The sequence below is a fragment of the Mandrillus leucophaeus genome, unplaced genomic scaffold, assembly GCF_000951045.1.
Source record: "Mandrillus leucophaeus isolate KB7577 unplaced genomic scaffold, Mleu.le_1.0 Scaffold1154, whole genome shotgun sequence".
Taxonomy (NCBI): Eukaryota; Metazoa; Chordata; class Mammalia; order Primates; family Cercopithecidae; genus Mandrillus; species Mandrillus leucophaeus.
The window spans coordinates 278,267-291,668 of NW_012099810.1; the positions used below are offsets into that span (position 1 = coordinate 278,267).

The 13,402-nt window shown below is 37.1% G+C and overlaps 1 pseudogene; it reads left to right on the forward strand.

Annotated features, from left to right (window-relative positions):
• The first annotated feature begins 3,249 nt into the window (after positions 1 to 3,249).
• Positions 3,250 to 6,153, forward strand: LOC105552551 (annotated as a pseudogene).
• The last annotated feature ends 7,249 nt before the right edge of the window (positions 6,154 to 13,402 follow it).

Below are 13,402 nucleotides of genomic sequence, written 5' to 3' on the forward strand. Positions count from 1 at the left end.
ACATTTCTGATTTTCAGATTGCTCACTCATAAACGGCTAATAATAACAGCATCTTTCTCACAGCACTGTTGTGAAGCCTGAGTAAAATATATGTGTGAGGTGTATAGCATAGTGACTGGCGTACAGAAGCTACTTAAGATGTTGTTGCTATTATTAGGATGAATATCAATTTGTCGGCTTGAGATAGAAAATATTAGAAGTGAAGCTGATTACTTAGAAATCTTCTATCTCATTTTTCAGTTAAAATATTAATATATAAGAAACCTGGAACAGGCAATCTCAACAATAGACCATGCTCTGTAGTAATTACAGTATACTGGGCTGGGTTTAGCTCAAGCTGGCCTAGTATTCAGCTACTGTGGAGGCCATGGGCTTTGCCACATCAATACTTAGCAAGTGAAGAATTTGAATGTTCTCCATGTAGTAATCTGGGTAGACAGCCAAAGCAGAAATGTACTTTAAGGCTATACAGATTGATTCTCTGTATTGATTAAATCATCAGATCTATCGTTGGTTGGCTATGTACCAAGAGAATTTTGAAATAGGCAGGCCTAAAAGACTTTCTACGTTTTGCCATAATGAGGTTTGTCCATCCACAAAACAGAATTTTCTAACACCCCAAAACAGTGATACTACCAGTGTTTTTGTTTTTATTTTGCTGTATTTTTTAATTTTTATTTTTTGAGACAGGGTCTTGCTCTGTTGCACAGGCTGGAGTGCAGTGGTGTGATCACGGCTCACTATGGCCTCAATCTCCCACATTCATGTGATCCTTCCACTTCAGCCTTCCAAGTAGCTAGGACTGCAGGTGCATGACACCATGCCTGGCTAATTTTTGTGTTTTTTGCAGAGATAGGTTTTGCCATGTTGCTCCTTGAGCCCAGGAGGCTGGTCTCAAACTCCCGGGCTCAAGCGATCTGCCCGCCTTGGCCGTCCACAGTGCTGCAATTATAGGTGGGAGCCACCGTGCCTGGCCCTAACAGTGTTTTTAAATTCATCTAACTGTTCTAGGAAAAAAATTGCTCCCTTATTTTTTCCCCTTTAAGAAGTTACTCCATTTCCATGCATCTCCTTCTTCCCTGTTTCTCCAGTAGATTGTTAGGTCAAGAGGAAGGCAAGCAGATTCTCTTGCTTAACACATGAATACAAAATAAAAGGACTTCTTTCTTTCCCCCCAAAATGCTTACCACTTATTTCCTTCTTTCATATTTACTCAAATTTTCAATTAATTCCCTTTAAAATTATTCTTTTTTATAGATAAATTTGTGTAACACCCTGATGGGAAATTTGGCAATTCATGTAAAAAATTTAAATACTCCTAACTCATAAATTTATTTTTAGGAGCCATCTGTGGAGAACCAAAATATTTATAAGAAAATAGTGAAAAATTGAAAGTAGCATAAATAGTCATGTGAGTGAACTGGTTACAGAAATTATAATTCATATTTATAACAAAATATTCAGTCATTACAAAAATATTATAGAGGTATATTATAGGTAGTGCAAAAGTGTTCATAATATGTTTTAACAGAGAAAACGAAGGCTGCTAAATAATACTTATTGAATACTTTCCAATTATCAATGGACGTGAACAGAAATGGGACCAGAGATAAATCTATCAAAATATTAACCAAGTAGGTTTCTCTGGGTGAAAAGGAAATTAACTTATTAGTTTTGTTAGTTTCTATTTTCTAAAATGGCTATAATAAACACATTTTATTTTTATAATTAGACAAATACAGTAAGTTTTTTTTTTAATTTAAGAAAATATTGCCAAGTCTAATCTAAGAAAACAATAGTTCAATTTAGGAGTGGAAAGAGCCGTAGGCATGACCTACCTAAATGCAGAGTCCATTTGTTGAAGAAGGGCTGATTCTGGAACGACTTTTCTTCAGGTCAGATGCTATATTATAAAGGAAAGCCAAAGTAGTGGAGGAAACAGGACGTTGACCATGCAGAGCTTTCCCTATAATCAGCCATCACCTTAGCAACCAGCTTCGCTGCCTCAGGCCTAAATTCTTCTGTAGCTGCTTTAATTTATGGATACCATTTTCCATGTCTGCCTAGTGGGAATCATTAGGCAGTGTCCCGATGTGTAGGTGTACATCACTGGGGCTAGGGAAGGGTTTAGCTGATACATTAACATGGTATTACATGACCTTGAATAACATGGTATGCCAGTCAGTCTCTGTACTAGTTTCTTCTTGCTGTTGTAACAAATTTCTGCAAACTCAGTGGCTTAAAAAGCACATAAACTTATTCTCTTACCTTCTGGAGATCATAATTCTAAGATCAAGGTGTTGGTAGGGCTACTTTCCTCTGGAGACCAGAGAAGAACCCACTTTTTGCCTTTTCTAGCCACTAGAGACTGCCTGCATTCCTTGGCCCGTAGCACATCACTCCAACCTCAGGTCCATTGTAACATCTCCTTTTTCTGACTTTGGCCTACTTGCCTCTCTCCTATAAGAACCCTTGTAATTACACTGAGCCTAACAAGATGACCCAGGATGAACTCCTTACTTCAAGATCCCAACTTAATCACATATGCAAAGTTCATTTTGCCATATAAGATAACATATTCACAGGCTCCTGAGATTAGAATGTGGACATCATTGGGGGCCATTATTCATCGTATTACAGTCTCTGTATCAAGTTTCCTTCAGTCTTCTGAGCACATCAAGGAGAAAATCTAGTTTTGGCTTATGTCATTGTTTCTAGCACTTGCTAATCTCCATGCTTAAAAGAGCATGCATTTAACAAAAAGAAAGCAGATATTAAACTCAGATGTAGTGGCTAGGCATGGCATCTATCTACTTCATTATCAGTCATGTACTTTTCATTATGTTATGGTTACCTTCAAGTTTTGGCAAATGATACTTTATTTTTTTTCTCATTTATACTATAGCTGCATAAAATTTCTTTTAAAAAACGAAACAGTGAATCAACTTTGAGACTTTTAAACAAACAATATTATTGGTAACGTGCAGATTTTGCAAACATTGTGAATGAGGAATGTGAATGACTAATGTTTGGGAAATACTGCCATAGGAGAATACTGCCCTACTTAAGATTAGGGAAGGGTCATGTTATTTGGGGATGACTCTGTTCCCTCCCATAGCTCTGCATGAGGCCTCTCTTGAGGAATGTGACACTATTTTCTTTCTGCTTCTTTTGATAGTTAATTCTCTCCAGGGGTAGAGGGTGAGCCAGCAAGACAGGGAGAGGTACTATCCATTTTATTCATGAAGAATGAAAATTGACAATGGCAAATCTCTGGGACATTATGTATTGGTCATTGGCTATATGCAAATCTCCTTGCAAGGTTTGCTGAGAGGTAAAGGCAAGTCCCTGCATTACAGGTGTGAGCCCCTTTCTGGTAGAGGACTACAAGTCAGGGCAGTTAAAGGTAGAAAATGGATAGGTCCATAGGAAAAGGAACAATAAAGTGCTGTGGAGTTCAGACAGAGAGGCGATCCTTTTAGCTGGAAGCAGAGGATGGAAGAGTGAGAATAGGGAGGATCAGGAAACTTTTCATGGTGAAGACAGTTTTTCTTCAGAAACTTTGCCAACAATTTCCTCAAGAAGCATTTAGGGTGGGGGCCTCATCATCACCAATACTTCAGTTTTTTTTTCTTGATGATATTGTCAGTATTAGGAAGTTTTCCTGAGTACCAACTACTTGCCAGACACTATGCTTGGGACTCCATACATGCTACTATACTATTAATGCTAAAGCGATGAGGCTGGTTTTCTTATTTCCGTTTTTCAGAAGTGCAAACTGAGTCTCAGAGAGACTCAGTTAACTTGCCTGAGATCATATTGCCTGTAAGTAGCAGACATTTTCTTCAAGTGCTGTCTGGTTGCAACATTGATAAACTTCCCCTGCAGTAAGCTGATTTCAGCGGCTTTGGTCTAAAGTGCTTCTCCCAGTCTGGAACTCATTGAACTAATTGAGCTGTGTGTCCATGTGTCCTGCTTCAGCTAGAACTTATCCAGTCTCACTCAGCATCTTCTTCCCACGGTTTTATCCAGAGCTGTCCAACAGACAGCGCTGATGGAAATATTTCATATGTGTGCAGTAACCACTAGTTAAACGTGGTATCAAGCACATAAAATATGACTAAGACTGAGCGCTAAATTTATTTGATTTGATTTGAATTAATGAGAATTTAAATTAATATAGCCACATGTGGCTAGTGGCTACTGGACAGAGCAGTATATAACCAGACTCAATCATATTAAAGTTAAAATCATCCGGGCAGTAACAGTGATCTAGGAGGCAGAGTAGACATGGCTCAGGCTATCCTGAGTCACATTAACTTTACTCTGGAAGACAACTTTACAAGGAACTAAAAGGGACAGGATTAAAGATTACTAAACACTGGGCTCCAGAAATCTGTAACCATCAGCTTAGCAGATCATATATTCTTCAGTGGAGCTGAGAATTGAGAAGTCTGCTCTTCATAATGATTTGAAACTTTCTAGTCCCAGAGAAAAGTTGACCAAGGAACTGCCCAAGACTGAGTCCATATGGAAGAACTTCATCTCCTCTAGGAAGAAAGTGGGAAGGTTTCATAAAATAAATGAATGGATTCACAGGATCAGCAATAAAGTTACTTTATTACATACAAAATGTTACAATGGTAGGAAATCCCTGAAAGCCAATACAGGCCACTGTGTCATCTTTGAATAAGTTAGATGTGGGAAAGTGGCCAGTTTTCTTACCGTTTTTTTTTCTGAGGAAGAACTGCAGTTAATTCCTCAGGCTTGTGTCTTTGTCAGTGCTGGTCTTGAAGTTTTATATACAATAGTAATATCCTGGCACAAACTGCTGTGGCTGTTTGAGGTTAGGTAACATCCAGAGCACCATCAAACCTTGGAGACTGGATTCTTTAAGTGGCATAAAGATAGCCAGCCTCAGGTGTGGGAGTGGTATATACATTGTCCTTGCAACAAAATAAGTCTTTACTTGGGGACCATAATGTGTACAGTCAGCTGGGCTCTGGGACAACTAATCATGGTTTCTCTACTAATTTGTCAAACAAGTCATTGAGGTTGCTTATGGGTCTCACCATTCTTTGGTGCTAATATCTGATGGAGAGGTATTTGCCTGGGGTTATAATAACTCTAGACATATAAAATATGGATCGACAGTTAATCAGCCAATTGCTCAGAGAGTCACTGGCTGCTTACGGAATAAAGAGGCTGTGAACACAGCTTGTGGACAGGTGTGCTCCATGGTGGCGGTAGACACTGGGGAGGCTACCTGTGATTACAGACACACATTAATATTAACAGATGAAGGCCAAGCATATGCTTGGGGTGCCAATTATGGGCAGTTCGGCACTGGCAATAAAAGCCACCATTCCTATTTTACCTTTGTCCTTGTGGAAAAGGACAGAATTATAGAGATTGCAGTCTGTCACTCTTCCCACACATCTGCGGCCAAGACCCAGGGTGGGCATGTGTACATGTGGGGCCAGAGCCAGTTTGTGATCCTTCCTCACCTCACCCACCTCTGCACGTCTGCACTGATGACACATTTGCCTGCTTTGCTGCTCCTGCCATCACGTGGCGCCTCCTCTCTGTGGAACCTGATGACCACCCTCACAGTGGCTGAGTCACTGAAGAGGGAATTTGACAACCTGGACACTGCAGTCTTGAAATTTGTGGTCGATGGAAAGTACATTTATGCACATAAAGTTCTTCTCAAAATTTGATGTATGTGAGCATGTTCATTCATTTTTGGAAGGTGATGAGGATAATATTGTAGAAATGAGTGAATTTTCATACTCTGTTTACTGGGCCTTCCTGAAATTCGTGTACACAAACAGTACCAGTCTTTCTCCTGAGGAGGCAGTAGGATTGCTAGATTTGGTTGCATTTTATAAAGAAAATCATTTGAAGAAAGCTCTGCCAACAATCAAGGCATCTGCGAGGAGAGTGCAGTCACTCTGCTCTCAACTGCTGTGAAGTATGACGCCTGGGATTTGGAAGAATTCTGCTTCAGGTTTTGCATAAACCTTCTGACTATAGTAACAAATTTCAGGTTTTGCACAAATGGACCATGATCTCCTGGAGAACTTTTTCAGAAAAGAAAGCAGAGTTAAAGCCTTTAAAAATGGATCCCATCTTCAGAAAAGGAGTTTCTGAACCTTTCTGTTTCCCCTGCAAAAGTCAGAGGTAATCATGTCTCTTGAATTAATACTATGTTTGAAGAGTTACATTTGGCTGAGTACTTGCATCTGTCAAAAGAAGGATGATGGTGAGTAATTTTATCTGCCTACATCCAGAGTTTATGTAGAAAGCATTGAATACTCTGATCAGATGTGACTAAGGTCAAGGAAAAAAAAATGAAATATCTTATTTACCATTTCTGCTTTTGAGTCACTTAAGTTGGATACCTTTGTACTCTGGTCTCAGTATATGCTATTCTGGCCCAAGCATTCCATTATTCAGCTGGCTGATACCACATAGACAGCCTGATAAGGAGTGCTGTTCCTACCACATTGTCAGTACCCAGCATGGTGCCTTGCATATAGTAGGCACTCAATTTATTCTAAATCTTCAGTATGCCCAGATAATAACTTTAGTTGTGGAGTACTGGATGAAGTAATAACTTGCACAAAGTAAATCTAAAATACTCTAATTATTGAAGTTCTTATTCTTCTGGTACATGATTCTGAGAAATAGTGGCTAATTTAGAGCATTAATTACAATTCACCAAAATGCCTTGGCTATTAAATTACCCAAGATTCAAGTGCTAATTTTGATTTTCTGTTTACTCTGAGTCATTAAATTCTCACATGGGATTATTGAGTATGAAGTATTATTTTTGAATGAAATCCCTGGACTGATCTGCCTCACATCCTGACATAAGGTCTTTTACTTTTATCTATGTTGAGGGATTTGCCTCTGTAAGTGAAAATGACTATGTATTTTTCTTGCAGTTGACTTTCATGTCACTATAAAATAGGTCCTTTAATTTGGCACTAGTATAATTATAAAGTACTATCTGAAAAGGAACTAATACTTACATTTCATGGGCCGCATTAATAAGAATGAGATAAATTTATACTATTTATTTATTTAGAGAGAGTCTCGCTCTGTCACCCAGGCTGGAGTGCAGCAGTGTAATCTCGGCTCACTGCAACCTTTGCCTCCCAGGTGCAAGAAATTCTCCTGCTGTAGCCTCTTGAGTATCTGGGATTACAGGCATGCACCACCATGCCTGGCTAATTTTTTGTATTTTTAGTAGAGGCAGGGTTTCACCATGTTGGCCAGGCTGATCTTGAACTCCTGACCTCAAGTGATCCACCTGCCTTGGCCTCCCAAAGTGCTGGAATTACAGGCATGAGAATTTATACTTTTTAGATCAAAACAAGTCACTCAATTGCAAAAGAGAAACTGGAATGGAACATAGTGTCAGATTCTTCTAATATGTATCTCACAATATAATATTATGTAAATAAAACTTCTTTGGAATTAGGAATCTTGTTCTGATGCTGAACTATTTGATAATAAGGTGCTTATTTGCAGATAACAGGGAAAAAATCATCTAATCAAATTATTTTATCTTATGGTAGAAGACAATGAGGCCCAGAAAATGTGACTTGCTCAAGGTAAAACAAAATAATCCTCCAAAAATCAAATGAACTAAATAGATATAGATTCTTGGTTTTAGAAATTAAGATACCTGACTCCCATTCACAAGCTTTTCACATTCTGGAAAGGGAAGAAAACATGTGGAGTAAGCTGAGAAATATGGTTACCAGCCTATGGTGAGATAGATGGTGGATGATCTCCAAAGGTCACTCAGGAAGGACGTGGTTACCACTAAAACCTGGCCACATGTGAATCACAGCTGTTAAAAATATTGCATCTTCTTCGGGGAGTACTTTCATTTTTTAGAACAGCTAATGCTAAGATTTTTTTTTTAACTCAGAATAAAATATAAGAAACAAGAATATACTGAAATAAAAAATATTGTATGAAATAAAAAGGAAAAGTTAAAAAAGTGGCTTTCCTATGTAATATTTTACACACACAAACACATATATCCAGAAATACATACATAGATATGTATGATTTAATACATATTTAATATACATACATAGAAAGATACATAAATATAGATGAAACAAACAATATCCTGGAAAAAATATATCAAAATTGATGCAACGAGACAAACTTCATTTGTAATGTTTAATTTCCAAACCCTGGTAGTAAATATAGATGTTCAATGTAATGTATTCGATACAGTTTTGCAGGTCTGCAATTGTTAATAATAAAAATGCAATAGTTTGATGGCTAAAGAAAGATGGACAGGACAAAGAAAAACTGAAAGAAAACTAAAAATGGAAACACACTGGAAACTGTAAAGCACCGAATTCCATAGAAGTACGTTAGTAATCCTAAGAAAAACTTGATTATTAAGCCCACAGGTCAGAGAAAAAGAAATAAAAATAATCTTTGACAGAGAAGATGGTAGACATTGAAGAAACATATAGGTAACAGATTATTGACTAGATTAAAACAAAGGACTAAAAGGAATAGAGACATCAATATTCAAAGGCATGATAGAAGAAAACTTGGGTTAAAGAAACATGTAAGTGCAGATTGAAAGAGTTCACTGCAAAATTAAAGGGGACACTTTTGCAAAAATATGCTTGCTAAGTTCGTTTCATTACAGAGATGAAAATGAAACTACAATAATATAAAACAAGTATATAAGCAGAAATTTAATTATTTTCTTAAAAAACACAACAGGTTACCTACAAACAGATAAAAATGAAGGTGACTTTACACACTTCTGTTGTAATGCTAAACTCCAGAAGAAAATAGAAAAATGTCTAGAGAATCTTGTGGTGGAAAGATGTTTTAACCTCTTGTGTTAAGGCAACAAAAAACATTCTCAGACATTCAAGGGTGCAAACAATATTTAAAACATTTCTTCCTAAAAAAATTCCTTGAAACATATCAAATAGCTAACAGGTATATCAAAAAAGTGGAAAACAAAGTTAAAATTAGATAAATATAAATAACTATGGAAATATACATATGTATTATGCCAGTGCCAAAAAACACACTTGAAGCTACTGAATATCACACTATACTTATGATATGTGCATTTTATAATTATTAAAATACACATGTGTAACTTTGTGATATGAATACGTATTTCATTATAACATTAAACATTCTCTGGTTCCATGCATACCTGAGACAAGTCTTGTGGAGTAGGTGGTCAGTAATTTTCCCTTGGCTTCACCCCAATACTGATTTGTTTGCTTCTGTTTTGAATGTTCAGAATGCTTTGAACCACACACTGTTGATGTCATATTTTCATAGACTCTAGGACCAGATTTTCATTACCTAGAGTTTCCAGGGATCTTTTCTTTGAGGTAGGGGTAGAGTGGCAGAATGTAGAAGATATTTTTAAGTGCTTATTTTGTTTTTAATTTTTAATTTTTGTGGAGGCATATAGTGGTGGGTGTATAAATATTTATGGGATATATGAGATACTTTGATACAGTCATACAATATGTAATAATCACATCAGGGTAAATAGGGTACTCATCACCTCAAGCATTTCTCGTTTGTAACACAAAGGATACTATTTGTGTTATACTCTTAGTTATTTTTAAATGTACAATTAAACTATTGACTATAGTCATCCTGTTGTGCTATCAAAAACTATAAAAGTGCTTACTTTGATTAAATTTATTAAGACCACATCATATCCCAAATTAATAATCTTTCTTAGCTAAGTTGACTGCTTTGATAAGGAAAGAAATTCACACACAAACTAAAATGGCAAATATGCATAGAGGGTACAAAAAGAAGAAAGGTTTGACTCCAGAATTTCTCCATAAATGGAATTTATGGACAGTCTTATAGGAAGTAGAATGCAGGAGAATGATGAAATTTTCTTGAAGGTGCATTCCATAGAAAGCATACTGTTTTTATAGAATTTACCTTTTTATATCTATATACTAAAAATTGTTCGTGCTTTTATTTATATTAATACTTCATGTAGATTTTTAATGATGGTACACTACTGTTATGATTATGATTATTTTCATTTGGTTTGGTTGTGTGGGAGATACGATGATACCGAAGGCGGTTTGGACAGAGCTAAAGACATGTCACATCTTGACAATGGCTGGAGGAAGGCCTTCGTAGTCAGTCAAGGTATAAATACTAGCAATCTGTTTTCACCCGACTCCAAAGCACTTCTTAAATCACATTAGAACTCTAAAATGTAATGAGAACCGGGTCACTGTTTTGCGATCTCTAAATGTCAAATTAAAATATGAATCAGGGATTGTGTAGTCAAGTCAATGGGAACTCTGGCTTGAGTAACATATTTTCCCTTTGAGGCAGTGTACAGATTACAGAAGGTGTTAGCACAGAAAATTTAGCTTTGAGTGGGACATGCAATTAATTCAAATTAAAGAATCTGAACTGAGTGTTCTTTTTATTTTCAAGACATGTCACTAAGCAGTGAAAAGCCAAAAAGATGAAGCCAAAACTTGGAAATAACCCACATGTTTTTCAGTGAGTGAATGGTTAAACAAACTGTGGCATGCATACCGTGGAATGCTATTTAGCAATAAGGAGGAATAAACGATATAAGAAACAATTGGGATAGATCTCAAGGACATCATGCTAAGTGAAAAAAGCCAATATCAAGGACACATACTCCATGATTTTATTTATAAGACATTATAGCGATGGAGAACAGATAAGTTGTCAGGGATCAAGTTCAAGGAGAGCTGGTCATGGTAGTAGTGGTGGTTGACCAAAAAGGAATAGCAAGAGTGAATTTAGTGTGGTAATGGAGAGTTCTATGTCTTAATTGCTTCTGTTTTCAAGCTACTTAAAATGTATTAGGGCGGTAGACTTACATAAAACTCTCCAAAAAGGTAATTCGGAAGCATAATAAAAAGTGATTTAGGCTGGACGCGGTGGCTCATGCCTGTAATCCCAGCATATTGGGAGGCCGAGGCGAGGCGGATTGCCTGAAGTCAAGAGTTCAAGATCAGCCTGGCCAACGTAGTGAAACCCCATCTCTACTAAAAATGCAAAAAAGTAGCTGGCCGTAGTGATGGGCGCCTGTAATCCCAGCTATTCAGGAGGCTAAGGCAGGAGAATTGCTTTAACCTAGGAGGCGGAAGTTGCAGCCAGCTGAGATTGCACCATTGCACTCCAGCCTAGGCAACAAGAGTGAAACCCCGTCTCAAAAAACAAACAAACAAACAAACAAAAAACAAAAACAAAAAGTGATTTAGAAGAAGGAATGGTAATTCTAGGGCATATAGTTCACAGAAAACATTTCTGGTATTGTGGCCAGACCTTGGTAAATATGGGAAACCTTCCTATGAGAAGAGAATGCAGAGGTGATCAAAGTTGAACAAAGCCCTGATGGTGAAACAGGTCCCTTGTTCTTTGGTTAATGAGTCTCAGAAAGGCCGTCACTTGAGCAAGACTTTGCCTCTCTGAAACTGATTATACCGTTTGAAAGAAATTCACCGAAGTTCAGAGTCAGAATTTACATTTGACATAAATTTGTGTTGAATGACATTAATGTTATTGTTTACCTTGTTCTATTAAAAATAGCAATGGCAAATCAAAACCACAATGAGATACCATCTCACACCAGTTAGAATGGCGATCATTAAAAAATCAGGAAACAACAGGTGCTAGAGAGGATGTGGAGAAATAGGAACACTTTTACACTGTTGGTGGGACTGTAAACTAGTTCAACAATTATGGAAAACAGTATGGCGATTCCTCAAGGATCTAGAACTAGATGTACCATATGACCCAGCCATCTCATTACTGGATATATACCCAAAGGATTATAAATCATGCTGCTATAAAGACACATGCACATGTATGTTTATTGCGGCACTATTCACAATAGCAAAGACTTGGAATCAACCCAAATGTCCATCAGTGACAGACAGGATTAAGAAAATGTGGCACATATACACCATGGAATACTATGCAGCCATAAAAAAGGATGAGTTTGTGTCCTTTGTAGGGACATGGATGCAGCTGGAAACCATCATTCTTAGCAAACTATCACAAGAACAGAAAACCAAACACCGCATGTTCTCACTCATAGGTGGGAACTGAACAATGAGATCACTTGGACTCGGGAAGGGGAACATCACACACCGGGGCCTATCATGGGGAGGGGGGAGGGGGGAGGAATTGCATTGGGAGTTATACCTGATGTAAATGACGTGTTGATGGGTGCTGACGAGTTGATGGGTGCAGCACAGCTACATGGCACAAGTATACATATGTAACAAACCTGCACGTTATGCACATGTACCCTAGAACTTAAAGTATAATAATAATAATAAAAAAAAATAGCAATGGGATATTGAAGCTTGGGAAACTAGAGTAACCTGGTGAGTCTGTTTCAAGGTGGTGAGTCAAATTTCTTGGTTTGTATAAGTAAGAAAAATAAGGAGAAACATTGTCAACATATCTAAAAATTTGTATTACAAGTCTGTGGCCAAGTTCCCCAGCAGTAAAGCGTTGCTAGACTCCATTCCTGGTTGGAAGTTATCTTGGTATTCCAGACAAAATAATGAAATGTATTATAATTAATCTGACTGCACCTAGCTCTAGTATTAGGACAGTTTCTGGACCTTAGAGCCCTCCAAGGCATGATTCTCCTCCTGAAAGTAAGCTTTTTAAGGCTTCTAGAGTCATCAATTATTTAGCCTACATAAAAATGTATAATAAAATATGTATTCTTTTATGTTTATCTTCCTTTACTGAATGTTAAATTTGTGAGATTTAGACAAGTTGTAACATTATATCATTACTATATTAAAAATTTAAAAGTATAAATAAATCACTCATGTTACTACCCTGACACAACTAATTTTATTTTTTATATTGCTTCAGTTTTCATTGTATACAAATATTTTATAAAGTCATATAATTGTTTTAATATTTATATATATTTGCAATCACATAGTTCTACCAGTTTCATTTTCTTCTCTTCACACACAACATTATATCATGGGTATTTTTCCATATTATCACATGGTTTTCATAGTGACCATTATTCCCCATCAATACATACACATTAAATTGATGAATGCTAGTTTTGAGAGAAGAATGGCTCCAGGGGCCAGCAGCTTGTGGATTTGCCAGCAGAGCACGGCAGTATTATGGAGCTGGCTCTGAATTTTCCAAGGATCATCTCTGTTAGAGAGCACAGAGGAAGGATATCGGCTTGCATCAGAACACTTGATCAGATTTACAAACTTGCTCAGAATCTTTTGTTGGCATCTTCTAATCCATTTTCTATGCAGCAGCCAAAGTGATCATTACAAAAATATGGCGATCAGGTTTCTGTTAGGTGAAATATTTT